The sequence below is a fragment of the Taeniopygia guttata genome, chromosome Z, assembly GCF_048771995.1.
Source record: "Taeniopygia guttata chromosome Z, bTaeGut7.mat, whole genome shotgun sequence".
Lineage (NCBI taxonomy): Eukaryota > Metazoa > Chordata > Aves > Passeriformes > Estrildidae > Taeniopygia > Taeniopygia guttata.
The window spans coordinates 42,390,924-42,403,777 of NC_133063.1; the positions used below are offsets into that span (position 1 = coordinate 42,390,924).

Sequence of the window (12,854 nt, forward strand, 5' to 3'; positions counted from 1 at the left end):
TGTTCAGCTGGAGTAGACTGAGGAGAGACACCACTGCAGTTACAACTTCCTCTGAGGGGCAGAAGAGGGGCAGGCACTGATCTCTGCTCTGTGGTGACAGGGACAGGTCCCCAGGGAACGGCCTCACATTGTGTCAAGGGAGGTTTAGGTCAGGTATCAAGAAAGGTTCCTAATCAACTTAGGGGGCACAACTGAATGCAGGTGGCGGCGACAGGTGGGTCGCTACAGCAGGCTGGTGCGTCGGGCAGGTGGTGCCTGTGCAGCACGGCGGGGATGGCGGTACCCGGGCAGCACAGCGGGGATGGCCGTGCCAGGGAAGCACGGCGAAGATGGCCGTGCCTGGGAAGCACGGCGGGGATGGCCGTGCCTGTAATAAATGGGCAGGAGATGATTCTCCTTAAAAATGCCTTTATTTAGCGAGATCAGCTCGGGTGGGGGCCTGACAGGCTGTGCACACGCCGCCACTGCTTCCCAGAGGGACGCTGAGGAGGAGGAAATGCAGCTTTGTCCGCTTCATGAGCAGGCAGAGCTGGGAGACCCATCCTCGCGAGAGCGGTAGGGCTTTTTCCCTTCTTCTCACAGTCTGTGTCAAAGTCTGGGGTCCTCATGCTACTCTGGGTTTCTGTAGGTTAGAGCAACAGATTAAAAGCCTCCCTCTGGGTCCCAGAGTTAGTTGCTCAACCTTCTGCAAGTGTCCTGGTCCATAATTTTGTGCAGGCTCGTAGTTCCAGGGGATTTTAGTGTGTTTTCTGAGGAGTTCTTGCATTTGCATACTGTCTCTGATGTCACTTCCTCCTCACAGGCCCGGTCACCATTTTCCAGGAAGCAACAGCTGGCAGCACAGCGAAACAGCACCTAACACAGGAGGATTTCTAACCAGGAATGAACACAGGTAAGTGATTAACAACAATAACAACCTTATAACGAGGTTAACATAACTTTATAATTCTTCTTTTTATAACAGTCCTCCCCCTTTTTCTTTGATCGGGCTTAACAGCCCACATCAATTTGCAGTCTCTGGCTCTTGGGCATAAATCTTTCTAAGATTTTGGAATTGGTTATACATTTCTTGTGCATTTCCATATTCATGACTCTTTACACTCATTACCTTTTCTTGTTTCAGATTAATCCCTGGTTGGTTTGTACTGCAGAGGTTACTGCCTTCATGAGGCAGGGAAGTAAACAAGGTAAGAAGATAAAACTGGCAATGATACACACAGTAAAAAAAGCTGCTTTTTTCCACCAATCCCCTTTAAAAGACCACAGGTTGTCCCACCAGTTGGAATCGAGGATAGGAGTCAACTTTTGGTCACCAACGTATGCTAATTTTCTTATTTCACTCGAAATATTTTTGATAACTGCACTTTTGTCATCAATTTCTAAACAACACTCTGAGGAATTGAACTTTCCACAAATTCCTCCTTCATCAGCTAAAAGGTAGTCTACAGCCAATCTGATTTGATAAATGACTGTTCGAGTCTGAGTGAGTTGTTCACTAATGTGATCAAAATAATTGTGTACTCAAATCGGTTACTCTGTGACATGTCTGAGTCCTTTCTCAGATTAGGGTGCAGAGCTAGTGCCGAGTCCGGTCCAGGGGATGGAGACGGTGCTGAATCTGATGAGGGTGATGCTGAATCTGATCCAGGGGATGAAACTGGTCCTTTCACTCTCGCAATGTGTGTCCAGCCCTTTTCCCTGGTTTGTACGGCAGAGTTGGTAGTTAGAAGTACCTGGAATGTGCCTTCAAATTTAGGAGTTAGTGGTCCGTTATTCCAGGATCTTATCAGAACCCAATCTCCAGGGTTAATATTATGTACCTTTGTGTCAAAAGGAGGAGTCTGGGAAAGATACCCCTTTTTCCTGAGTCCTTCTAGAGTTCTTCCAATAACATCTAAGTATTTCCTAGTAGCCTCCTCCCCTTCTAAATAGTCCTCGGTGCTATAAGGCGTTAAAAAAAATGGTAGACCAAACATAATTTCGTAAGGCAAAACTCCCAAGTCAGATCGAGTTCTTGTTCTAACACGCAACGGTGCTAGGGGTAAACATCTTAGCCAATTCATTTTTGTTTATTCAATCAGCTTTGTTAACACATTCTTAAGGGTCTTATTCATCTGCTCCACTCTCCCAGAGCTCTGGGGAGCCATGGGGTGTGTAATCTCCATTTTATACCTAGACCCTCGATTACACTTTGTAGTGTCTGAGCTACAAAGTGAGGACCTCGATCTGAGTCAATAGTGTTTACTAGCCCATACCGTGGGATGATGTTTTCCAAAATTATCTTTGCCACCACCTGGGCAGTTTCTTTTTTAGTAGGAAAGGCTTCTACCCAATGAGTGAGGTGATCTACTATGAGAAGTAGATGTTTGTACCCTTGTATTGGGGGCATCTCAGTAAAGTCTATTTGAATGCTCTGAAAAGGTCTACAGGGTTAAATCTCTCCCTCCATGTTCAGTTTTTCTCATGACTTTCTGATTTACTTTCTGACAAACTAATCACCCTTTTGTGATGGTCTTAGCTAATTCATACACTCCTAGACACAGATTGTTCCTCAGAAAATGGTCACACAATCCCTGGGTTCCCCAGTGGGTAAACTTATGTAGTTCAGTTAGCACTGATCTGGCTAGTGCCTTATTTAAAAACACCCTCCCATCTGGTGTCAGCCACTCTCCTCGATTCCCCTGATATAACTTCAAGTCTTTCATTGCTTCCAGTTCCTTCTCACTGAATATGGGTTCTTCCTCTCTCCTTCCCTCCCCGGGGGTATTGTCTACTACAAAGATCCTTACTGGATCTCTTGGTTCTATGGCTGCCTCCTTAGCCGTTTGGTCAGCTAGCCGGTTTCCTCTGACTTCAAGACTGTCCTCTCTTTGGTGTCATTTTATGTGGACAACTGCTATTTCTTTTGGTTTCTGCAGAGACTCTAACACAGATCTCACCAAGTTCTCATGAGCCAAATTTTCCCCCTTTGAGCTTAAATATCCACGTTCTTCCCAAATTCTTCCAAATGTATGAACTATACCAAATGCATACTGTGAATCTGTATAAATGGTCCCCCGGTTTCCTTCTAACAAGTCTAAGCCTCTTTTAAGGGCATACACCTCGCAGCTCTGAGCTGACCAGTTTGAGGGCAATTTCCCTTTTTTAGTGTGTATAGAGTCTTGCCATCTATAATGGCATAACCCGACACTCTTTTACCCTCTATTACCCTTGATGAGCCATCTATAAACAGAATTCTCCTTGTGGTTAGAGGCTGGTCCTCTAAGTCTTCCCTCACTTTGGTTTGGAGATTAATTAATTCAAGGCATTCATGTTCCAAATTCTTTACAGGTTCTCCGATAAGGAATTATGCTGGATTAAGTGCATTGGTTGTGACCAATTCTAGATTATAAGTGTTCATTAATACAATTTCATATCACAATATTCTGGCATCAGTTAACCATTGCTGAGCTCTCTGACTTAAAACGGTTTTTAGATCATGTGGAGTATGTACCCTAATTTTTCCTTGCAGAGTCAATTTCTGAGCTTCTTCTAACAAAATAGCATTTGTCACCACTGCTTGTACACAGACTGGCCAGCCTCGAGTCATGGGGTCCAGTAATTTAGAGAGATAGGCTACAGGTTTTCTACAGCTCCCCCATTCTTGGGTCAATCCTCCATAGGCTATGCCCTCTTCAGCACTTACAAAAAGATCAAAATCTTTCCGAAGGTCTGGTAAACTTAAAACTGGGGCTGATGACATCTTATTCTTTAGAGTCTCCAGTTGCCATTCATCATCTGCTGTCCAAATTATGGGATCAGGGGCTACCAACTTATCATATAAGAACTTTACACTTTGGGTATATTGGTCTAACCATAGTTTATAATATCCAAATATACCCAGGAGTTTCCTAACATCCCTTTTAGTTTTTGGAGCTTGAAGGGATAAAATACCTGAGATTCACTCAGGGCTCAATTTCTTGTAACCTTCCCCTATTCGGTGTCCCAAGTAGGTGATTTCTGGTTGCACAAACTGTAATTTCTTCTGGGAAACTTTTAGCCCCTTTTCTCCCAAAAAGTTTAAAAGTTGTATGCTAGCCATTTTGACTTGGTCTTGTTCTTTTCCGGACACCATCAGATCATCTATATACTGTAGAATTCGTACTTCTCCTTCGGGAGTAAATTGCTACAACAATTGAGGCACCTGGGTCCTGGAATCATTATGAGCAGCCACAGGATCCAGTCCGCAGGCGTCTCGATGGTTGAAGAAATGACAAGCTTCCACTGAAGGCGGGTGACTCACGGGTGGCTTTATTTCCAAGGGTTCAGGTGAAGGAGAGCGAGGTGGGGGACGAAGGGAAGCAACCGCTCGGAAGGGAAGCCAGCTCCGAGAGCCCCGAACCAGGGGCGGGGCAGGGATTATAACTGCAACTGGGAAGGAGGGTCAGGGTGCAAAACATCCAACGAGGTGAGGGCTTGAGGGTGGAGTCAGGGAAGAGCGACAGGGCAGCAGCCAACCGGGATAGAGGGAAGGAGTGGTTTCGGGGGGAGAACCAATTGGGATACAAAGAACTTAGAACTTTCCAGAACTGGGGGAAGGAGTACACAATGACTGACAGGAACAGGGGGAAGGGATAACAAAAGACTGACAACCGGGGGAGGCGGGAAACTAAACGTCAGTTGCCTCCCAAGGCAGAGCAGGGGGGGCCATCAGCCACACCCCCTCCCACAAACAATTTCTTTAGGGCTTGTCCAAAAAGATTTGGGGATTCGGTGAACCCCTGAGGCAGCCTAGTCCATCTCAGTTGTTGTTTCCTTTTTGTATTAGGATCTTCCCATTCAAAAGCAAACCAGTCTCTACATTCCTCTGCCAGAGGACATGCCCGAAAGGCATCCTTCAGGTCTATAACTGTGAACCAAGCATGGTCCCTTGGAATCCGGTTGAGGAGATTGTAGGGACTGGGGACAACTGGGTGCCTAGACACAGTCCTCTTGTTTGCCTCCCTCAAGTCCTGTACCAACCGGTATTTCCCTTCGGTTTCTTAACTGCTAGTATGGGAGTGTTATGGGGTGACATACAAGGTTCTAAAATTCCCTCTTGCAGTAATTGCTCTACGATCTCAGCCAGGCCCCTTCTCCCTTCCAAAGAGATTGGATACTGCTTAACCCGTACTCGTGGACTACCTTCCTGCATTCTTATTTTTATAGGTGGAATGTCTAATAAGCCCCGCTTTCCATCCTCAGCCCACACTTCCGGATTTATTTCTGCTACGTCCCCTTGAGATAATTTCATCATTCCAACTACCGTTCTCCCTTCTCTAGGAACAATTCCAACACCCAGATTCACTTGCAAGTCTCGTCCTAATAGACTCTTCTCTAATTTAGGTAAGTAAATAAAATCAGCTTCATACTGTCTTGAATTTCCAACTATTTTAACTTTTTCAATCACTGCGGCACTAAATGGTTTTCCCTCAGCATCCAGTACCTCACAAAATTTATTACCAATTTTCATTCCCTCTGGTAACTTATTGAGGCAGGACCTATCTGCCCCAGTGTCCACTAAAAATTCAACTTCCTCATTTAGGGATCCCACTTCAAAATTCACCAAGGGCTCTGAAAAATGGTTGATCGGGGCCCCTAATGTATAGAGCCCCAGGCACCCCTAGTCATCACTCTTTAAGATTTTCTCTAACGCTTCCTGTTCGTGGGCTATCGCCTCATCAACACTAAGCTTCTTACACATTCTCCTGATGTGCCCTACTTCCCCACAATAACAACGCTTCCCACTTAAAGGAACCAGTGCTTTCTCTATTTTCTCATGTTCATTGCCTGTGCTCAATGATGGTGGTCTATCCCTGCCTCTTCTTTGTGGTGGGCCAGACCACCTCTTTCCTGTCTGTGATTGTGGTGTAAGGTCACTGACTCCCACACTTTCCCTAGCCACCGCCACCATCAGTCTGGCTTTAGCCTTCGTTTTCGCTTCCTTCCTCCTCAAGTAGACACGTAATGCCTCTCTTACTAGTTCATTTATATCCTTTGTCTGCCAATCTTCAATCTTCTCTAATTTTCATTTTATATCTGGCCAGGATTTAGTAACAAACTGTACTTTCAATAGTACTTGTCCTTCTGTACTATCCGGGTCTATGTTGGAGTACAGCTGGAAATTCCGCTTTAAGCGGTTGAGCCAAGTGGCCAGAGTTTCATCCTTTTCCTGTGCGCTTTCGAATGCCAATTTTGTATTAGTTCCTTTAGGGACCGATTCTCTTATGCCTCTAATTATTAATGATCTATAATCCATCATAGCCTTTCTTCCTGCCTCCTGATTGGGATTCCAATTAGGGTCTTCTATAGGTAGCTTTTGTTCCCCTGTGGGCATTTGGGTTCCAGGGCAGTGGTCCCTTTCCTGTATTTTTATGCTTGCTGTCCTAATCATCCGTACTTCTTCCGAGGAGAACAATATATTTAAAATTGAATCCATTTCCGCCCAGGTGTAAATGTTCGGCCCCAAAAAGTGATCTACTTGAGTGGCAATACCCACAGGGTCCTCCACCAGGTTGCCTAGCTCCTTCTTAAACCCTCTAAATTCAAATGCAGTTAGTGGCGCATTAACAAAACCCATTCCGCCTGCTGCCCCACCCATGGGAACCTCCCTAAGGGGGAAGAGTCTCTCCACCTTCAATGTCTTAGACCGTGTGCCACAATATGGTCCCCCTTCTGGCTCTAGATTCCCTACCTGAGAGTCTTATTGACTTGGACCTGTTGTAAATCGGTGGCCATACCTGATAGTAAAAGATTGCCTGATATAGGGGTGCCCATGACGGAGCTTGAAGAAGGGGGGCAGTTACCGGCCAGTGAAGGTGGGGGACTCGGTTGCATGGTTAAGGAGGTTGGAGAGGGCGTAAGAGGTGTTACACGTAGAGTAGACAATGGTGGTGGTGACACAGGGGCAGTTGAAGGGGTTGAAGAAGGTGATGAGGGAAAGGTTTCTAAGGGAGGTAGAGGAGGAGAAATTGGAGGGGGCGGTAAAGGTATGGCAGCCAGGGGAAGAGCTGGATCTGCCATTGGGGGTGCCCTAGGAAGAGGAGGATAGATTGGAGGGTCAATAGGAGGAGGTACATAGTCTAAAGGATCCCACTTCTTATTGATTCTTTCCCTTGACTCCTCTTCTTGTTTATTCTCCTCCTTCTTCTCTTGTACTTTACATATTTTTACCACCTCATCCTCAGCCATGCCATATGTCAACTGCTCTGTATCACTGTCCTCTTGGGACCTCAAATAGTATTCTAATTGCTTACACATCCATTGATCTTTAATTCCGCACCATGGCCACCCTCCTCCTTGTAGCTTTAGTTCTGGCCTGACCTCCACACAATAGCGTATCATTCTAATCTTGTCTAGCCCTTTGGAGGCCATGGATAAATTCCATTTTTCTAGCAATTCTCCCAAGGGACTTATCGGGGGGAATATCTCTCCTCTTCTTCCCCTTCCCCTTAATCTTTCGATCCCCTGTCTTCTTACTACCTACGGCTCCCACCTCCCTCTTACCAATAAAAACAATAATCCTAAGGTGCCTCTACCCAAAAGTAATCGAACTGAAAGGCAACACAAATCTTATTATTCAACTGAAATTCACCTTGCTGGAACGGAATTCCTTGAAAGACTTTCTAATCAACAAAACAAAAGGTGCCTCTACCTGAAAGGAAAAAACTGACAGGCAACACAAATAATACCTCTATCCCTGCATTCCTCCATCAAGACTTTAAACACCCGGCCTCCCTCGCCAGGACTCCAGTGCCTGACCTCCTTCGTCAGGACTTCCAATGCCTTGCCTCCCTCGCCAGGACTTTATGCCTGACCTCCTTTGGCAGGGCTTTCGCCTGGCCTCCCTCGCCAGGACTTCAATGCCTGACCTCCTTCATCAGGACTTCCAATGCCTATCCTCCCTTCAGGAGACGCCTCTCACTCTCCAATTTCACTTGCTTCCCCTCGTTCCCGGCCGGCCCCCTCGCGGGAGTCTGAAACCGCGGTACTAGGGGGTTCTCACTCACTTCGAGGGTCCGAGCTGCCAGCCCTCATCTCATTTACACCCCACTCGCTCGCCTCCTTTCTCCCGCCACCGGTGGTTCTCACCAATCCGGCGCTCCTCTTCATCCCAAGTCCCGAGTTGATCTTCAGGTCCAGAGGTAGGCGACTGCCTGGAGGTCCAAGATGGCCAGTCCTGGTGTCCTCTTCGGGCGTGGGCAATCCCAGACGAGCCCCCAGCTGTAATAAATGGACAGGAGATGATTCTCCTTAAAAATGCCTTTATTTAGCGAGATCAGCTCGGGTGGGGGCCCGACAGGCTGTGCACACGCCGCCACTGCTTCCCAGAGGGACGCCGAGGAGGAGGAAATGCAGCTTTGTCCGCTTCATGAGCAGGCAGAGCTGGGAGACCCATCCTCGCGAGAGTGGCAGGGCTTTTTCCCTTCTCATAGTCTGTGTCAAAGTCTGGGGTCCTCATGCTACTCTGAGTTTCTGTAGGTTAGAGCAACAGATTAAAAGCCTCCCTCTGGGTCCCAGAGTTAGTTGCTCAACCTTCTGCAAGTGTCCCGGTCCATAATTTTGTGCAGGCTCGTAGTTCCAGGGGATTTTAGTGTGTTTTCTGAGGAGTTCTTGCATTTGCATACTGTCTCTGATGTCACTTCCTCCTCACAGGCCCGGTCACCATTTTCCAGGAAGCAACAGCTGGCAGCACAGCGAAACAGCACCTAACACAGGAGGATTTCTAACCAGGAATGAACACAGGTAAGTGATTAGCAACAATAACAACCTTATAACAAGGTTAACATAACTTTATAATCCCTCTTTTTATAACAGTGCCCGGGAAGCACGGCAGGGATGGCCGTGCCCAGGAAGCACGGTGGGGATGGCTGGGTGCAGCGGCGCCCGCTCCGTGGGGGATGCAGCAGAGCGATCGTCACGATGACAGGATGATTTGTGGGAAAGATGAAGCAGGGAAGAAGGACAACAGGTAGAAAAAGTCCAGGGGGTGTGGGGGCGGAGCGGATCCTGCAGGGAAGGTGCCGCTCCCTCTGAGAAACTCAAACAAAGCGTCCTCTGCAGCATCGCAGTTACTGCTTTTCTGTGCTAAGGTCCTCCCACAGCCCGGCTTGGCGGGCATTTTTGGCAGGCATCCGGGCTTTTCACTCACAATCTAGTCCTGGAGGCTGTGTCTGCCGTGAGTGGCTGCCAAGAGAACTCTTTCCGGGGTCAGCCCCTGTAAGAATATAACTTATGCTGAGGCATAAATGAAAATCAGATAGGTCCCTTTCACACTGGAGCAGGCTCCCCAGGGAACGTCACAGCGCCAAGGCTGATGGAGTTCAAGACAATGTGCTCAGGCACATGGTGGAATCCTTGGGCTGCCCTGTGCAGGGCCAGGAGTTGGACTTGATGGTCCTTGTGGGTTTCTTCCAACTCAGGGTATTGAGTGATTCTATGATGTCTAGTGCTCTTGATAAACTCCACCATCTTAGCCAGGTGGAGTTTTTGAGCTCTCATTCATGAGAGGCATAACACAGAGTTTCAGGTAAAAGAGCAGAAACTGTCATCTCATGAGGTTAAAAAAAAAAAATATAAAAATCCTAGAGTTGGATTTTTCATGGACGTAGAGGCCCACTGCTTTCAGACACATCTCACCTACTATGGGTTCTCTGCTGCATTTCCTCAGTCATTGGATTCTCCCAGATGGGAATCCAGGTTACATAATACTGAGGGTCCAAAACTGATTTGGATGATGGGGTACAAAATTTGAAAGTGTACAATCACCACTTCCTTCTTAGAAACAGGATTTAAACTTTTAATACTGTAACACAAATTCTGGGGCTTCAGCAGCCTGGGAGTGCCTAGATGACACTGCAATCTGTCACTCTTAGTATTGAGATGTATGTTTTTAGAGGCCAGAGAGCTTTTGAGAGATTAATACAGCTGCAGCCAATTTCACATACAGAGGTTTGGGACTTCCCTTCACATATTCAGTAAAACACAGAGCAAATGGAAGCCTAAACCACCTACCAGCAGAGATTCATAGATCTCGAAGGAGAATTGATCATAGCCCTCTGCAAGCATGACCTTCTGTTTAACACAGGCCATAGGATTTCACCTGCTGTGGCAGAGAGAATTATTCTTTCTTTCTCCCTAACTGAACACTGTCAAGCCCAATAACTTGCTGGTGGCTGAACTATAGCTTATCATTAATAAGACATCCAGTCTTGGTGTAGACCTTCCACTGTGAATTTACCACCACCTTTGCCAAGCTTACAAAGTGCTTAAACACCTTGACTGAATTAATTCTTTTCCATTTGAATTTATTTGAACTAACCTTCTTGCTATCCAGTTTTATTATGCCTTAGAGCACTGGACTGAATACTCCTCAATATGATTTCCCTGGTTAAGACTGTTAAACAAACTGTTACACACTAGACACCAGGGACCAAAGTGGGCAGTTTCAGTATAAAAATCTGCTGTATCAACAGTCTGAGGTAGTTCAAAGGTGAAGATAGTTCAATTTATCCTCCATGGCAAGATAAATTGAACTGGGACTGCCACAGAGAGATACCCTGTCCCACTTGCACCACCCCTGGTGTTCCTGAGCTCACTGAGTAAATCAGTTCAGTGAGTTCAGCCATAAGAAATCCAGTATTATAAAAGTGATGGATAAGGATTTTGTTGGCTTGCTGCCTGAACTCTTTAGGCATGGGCCTTACCAGTGCTGGGACAGGGAAAGGCAGCTCTGATAGACTGTGTTAGGCTGTGAAGAATTTGCAGTTTTGGGGAACCATGGCAGATTTGCACCATCTGTGCAGAATGGTCATAAAAACATACAGTATCCAGTAGGTCAAAGCTGATATCAGGATCTGAAAATACAATCATGAACTTAACATTAAAAAAAAAAAAAAAAAATCAAACTAAACCAACCCAACCCAAACCTCCTTGTTTCAACTAGTGATTCCTGAATTGATCTTCAGTTTTGGTCAGGGAATTCAGCACCATGTGTGGACTTCTGGTAACAGAAGAATATGAGAGGAGTGACAACTTATAAATAGAGTTTGAAAACCAAGATGGATGATCAATCCCAGAACGTATCTCTCAGGCACTATATCCTGAATAACCACCAGAAAGAACTGCTCTTTCTGATGTGAACAAATGCAAGACAGATTAATGAACTGACCTGAATAAAGACAATCCATTTTTCATATTCTTTTAAAATATTATCTTTTTTCCCCTTTCTAAATAAGCAACTGGAATGTTAAATCAGTTAAGTGCATCAATTTGATAAAAATTATGCAAATCTTTAAATATATAAAGGCACCATCTATAACATTGACAGTTCAGATAAAGAGTTTAGTTTTAGTGGAAAATCAAAGTCCCGTGTATGGAATGCAAATGCAAACATTTGTTTTATTTATTTTTTTGTATTTTGTTCCCTGACAGTTACAAATTGCATAGGTAATTTATTGTAGTTTTCTCTCGTCACAAACACAGTCCTCCCTTCATGAAAAGGCTTGCTAATATCATAGGAGTCTGGATAGAAATGCAGAACTTGAGGGACAGTGGGAAGAATAAACACAGAGGAATGACACAGATTAAAATAAAACAAATAGCAGGCAGCAGTTCAAATGAGAAAATGCTGGGGTATTAAAAAGAAATTGATCATGTGTGTCACGAAAATGCATGCACTACACAGCATTCCTCTGCTTCCTTTCTAACTTGGGCGTCACTGTCCACCTTTTTTTCCCTTTGAAAGGGAACTAGCTATTAATGATGTGCCAAGCTCAAATCCTTGCCTATCAAGAAAGAAAAGAGCAAAAAAGGATGGAGGTAAAGACACTCCTTCAGTTTCCTTCTCTAAAGAAAACTTCCCCTTACCTTTCCCCTTCCTTTTTCCCCCTTCACCTTCCCCTCCCATCTGCTGTACCAGCACAACAGTCTACAGTGATGTTGAACAAGGCAAAAACATAAAAATGATGCAGTAAATAAGGTTTTTCTGTTTGTTTTAACCCAAGTAATTCCACAGACCTGGTTTAAACTGCACCTGTATCAACAGGGCTGAAGGGATGGCAGGGAACTTCATGTACTGCAGAAAAAAAAAACTACTCCCAGGGGAGCCATTCAGACAAATGGTTTGCTGTGCCCATTCTGCCTGGGGAGAACAAATTCTAGGATGGATTCAGCTCAATGACATTTCATGGCAGTTAGGACCTTGCTTAGTGCCTGTCATGGTTTGACGCTGGCACAATGCCAGCACCCCATGAAAATGCAACCTACCAATCAACTGCTGTGAAATGCGATTGAGAACAGAGCAAAGCAGGCCAAACTTAAGAACAAAGGAAAGACTTTATTACACTACTACTAATAACATAAAGGGGAAGAAAAAGGAAAAAAAACACACAAACTTCAAAATGAAAACCTTCCAAAACATTCCTCCTCCCAGCACCCAACTCCAACAAACCACAGCGAGACCCATTTAGATCCTTAATCCAGTTTTCACCCTTCAGTATAATCAATACTGAATCTATCGGGGAAGAGAGGAGTCCCCCTTGCACCACAGATCCCCAGGAAACACAGCTGCCACCTCTTGTGTTTCCATGTCACACGTGGCACTGCCCAGACACACCGGCCAGTGTGACACTCCATGTCACAGTGCTCTCACCACCGTGCATGGACAGAGACTGCTTATAGGGCCCCTTTAAGGATGCTCAGCCAAGGATCACCAGGAACAACAGTCCAGTATCGCATTTTAGGACTAGAGTCCCCCCCATTTTCCCCTGAGGCCGAGGATCCAAGGACAGAGATCTCCTTCTCTTCTTCTCTGAAGATGGAGGGCATCCTCACAC

At 45.6% G+C, this 12,854-nt stretch overlaps 1 long non-coding RNA gene across 1 annotated transcript; it reads right to left on the reverse strand.

Moving 5' to 3' along the window:
* Nucleotides 1–391: 391 nt before the first annotated feature.
* LOC116806848 (uncharacterized) lies at nt 392–8,768 on the reverse strand. Its single transcript, XR_012053085.1, has 2 exons — nt 8,110–8,768; nt 392–1,698 (listed from the first exon to the last, which is right to left on the reverse strand). It is a non-coding gene; the product is annotated as an uncharacterized lncRNA (long non-coding RNA).
* Between the last annotated feature and the right edge of the window lie 4,086 nt (nt 8,769–12,854).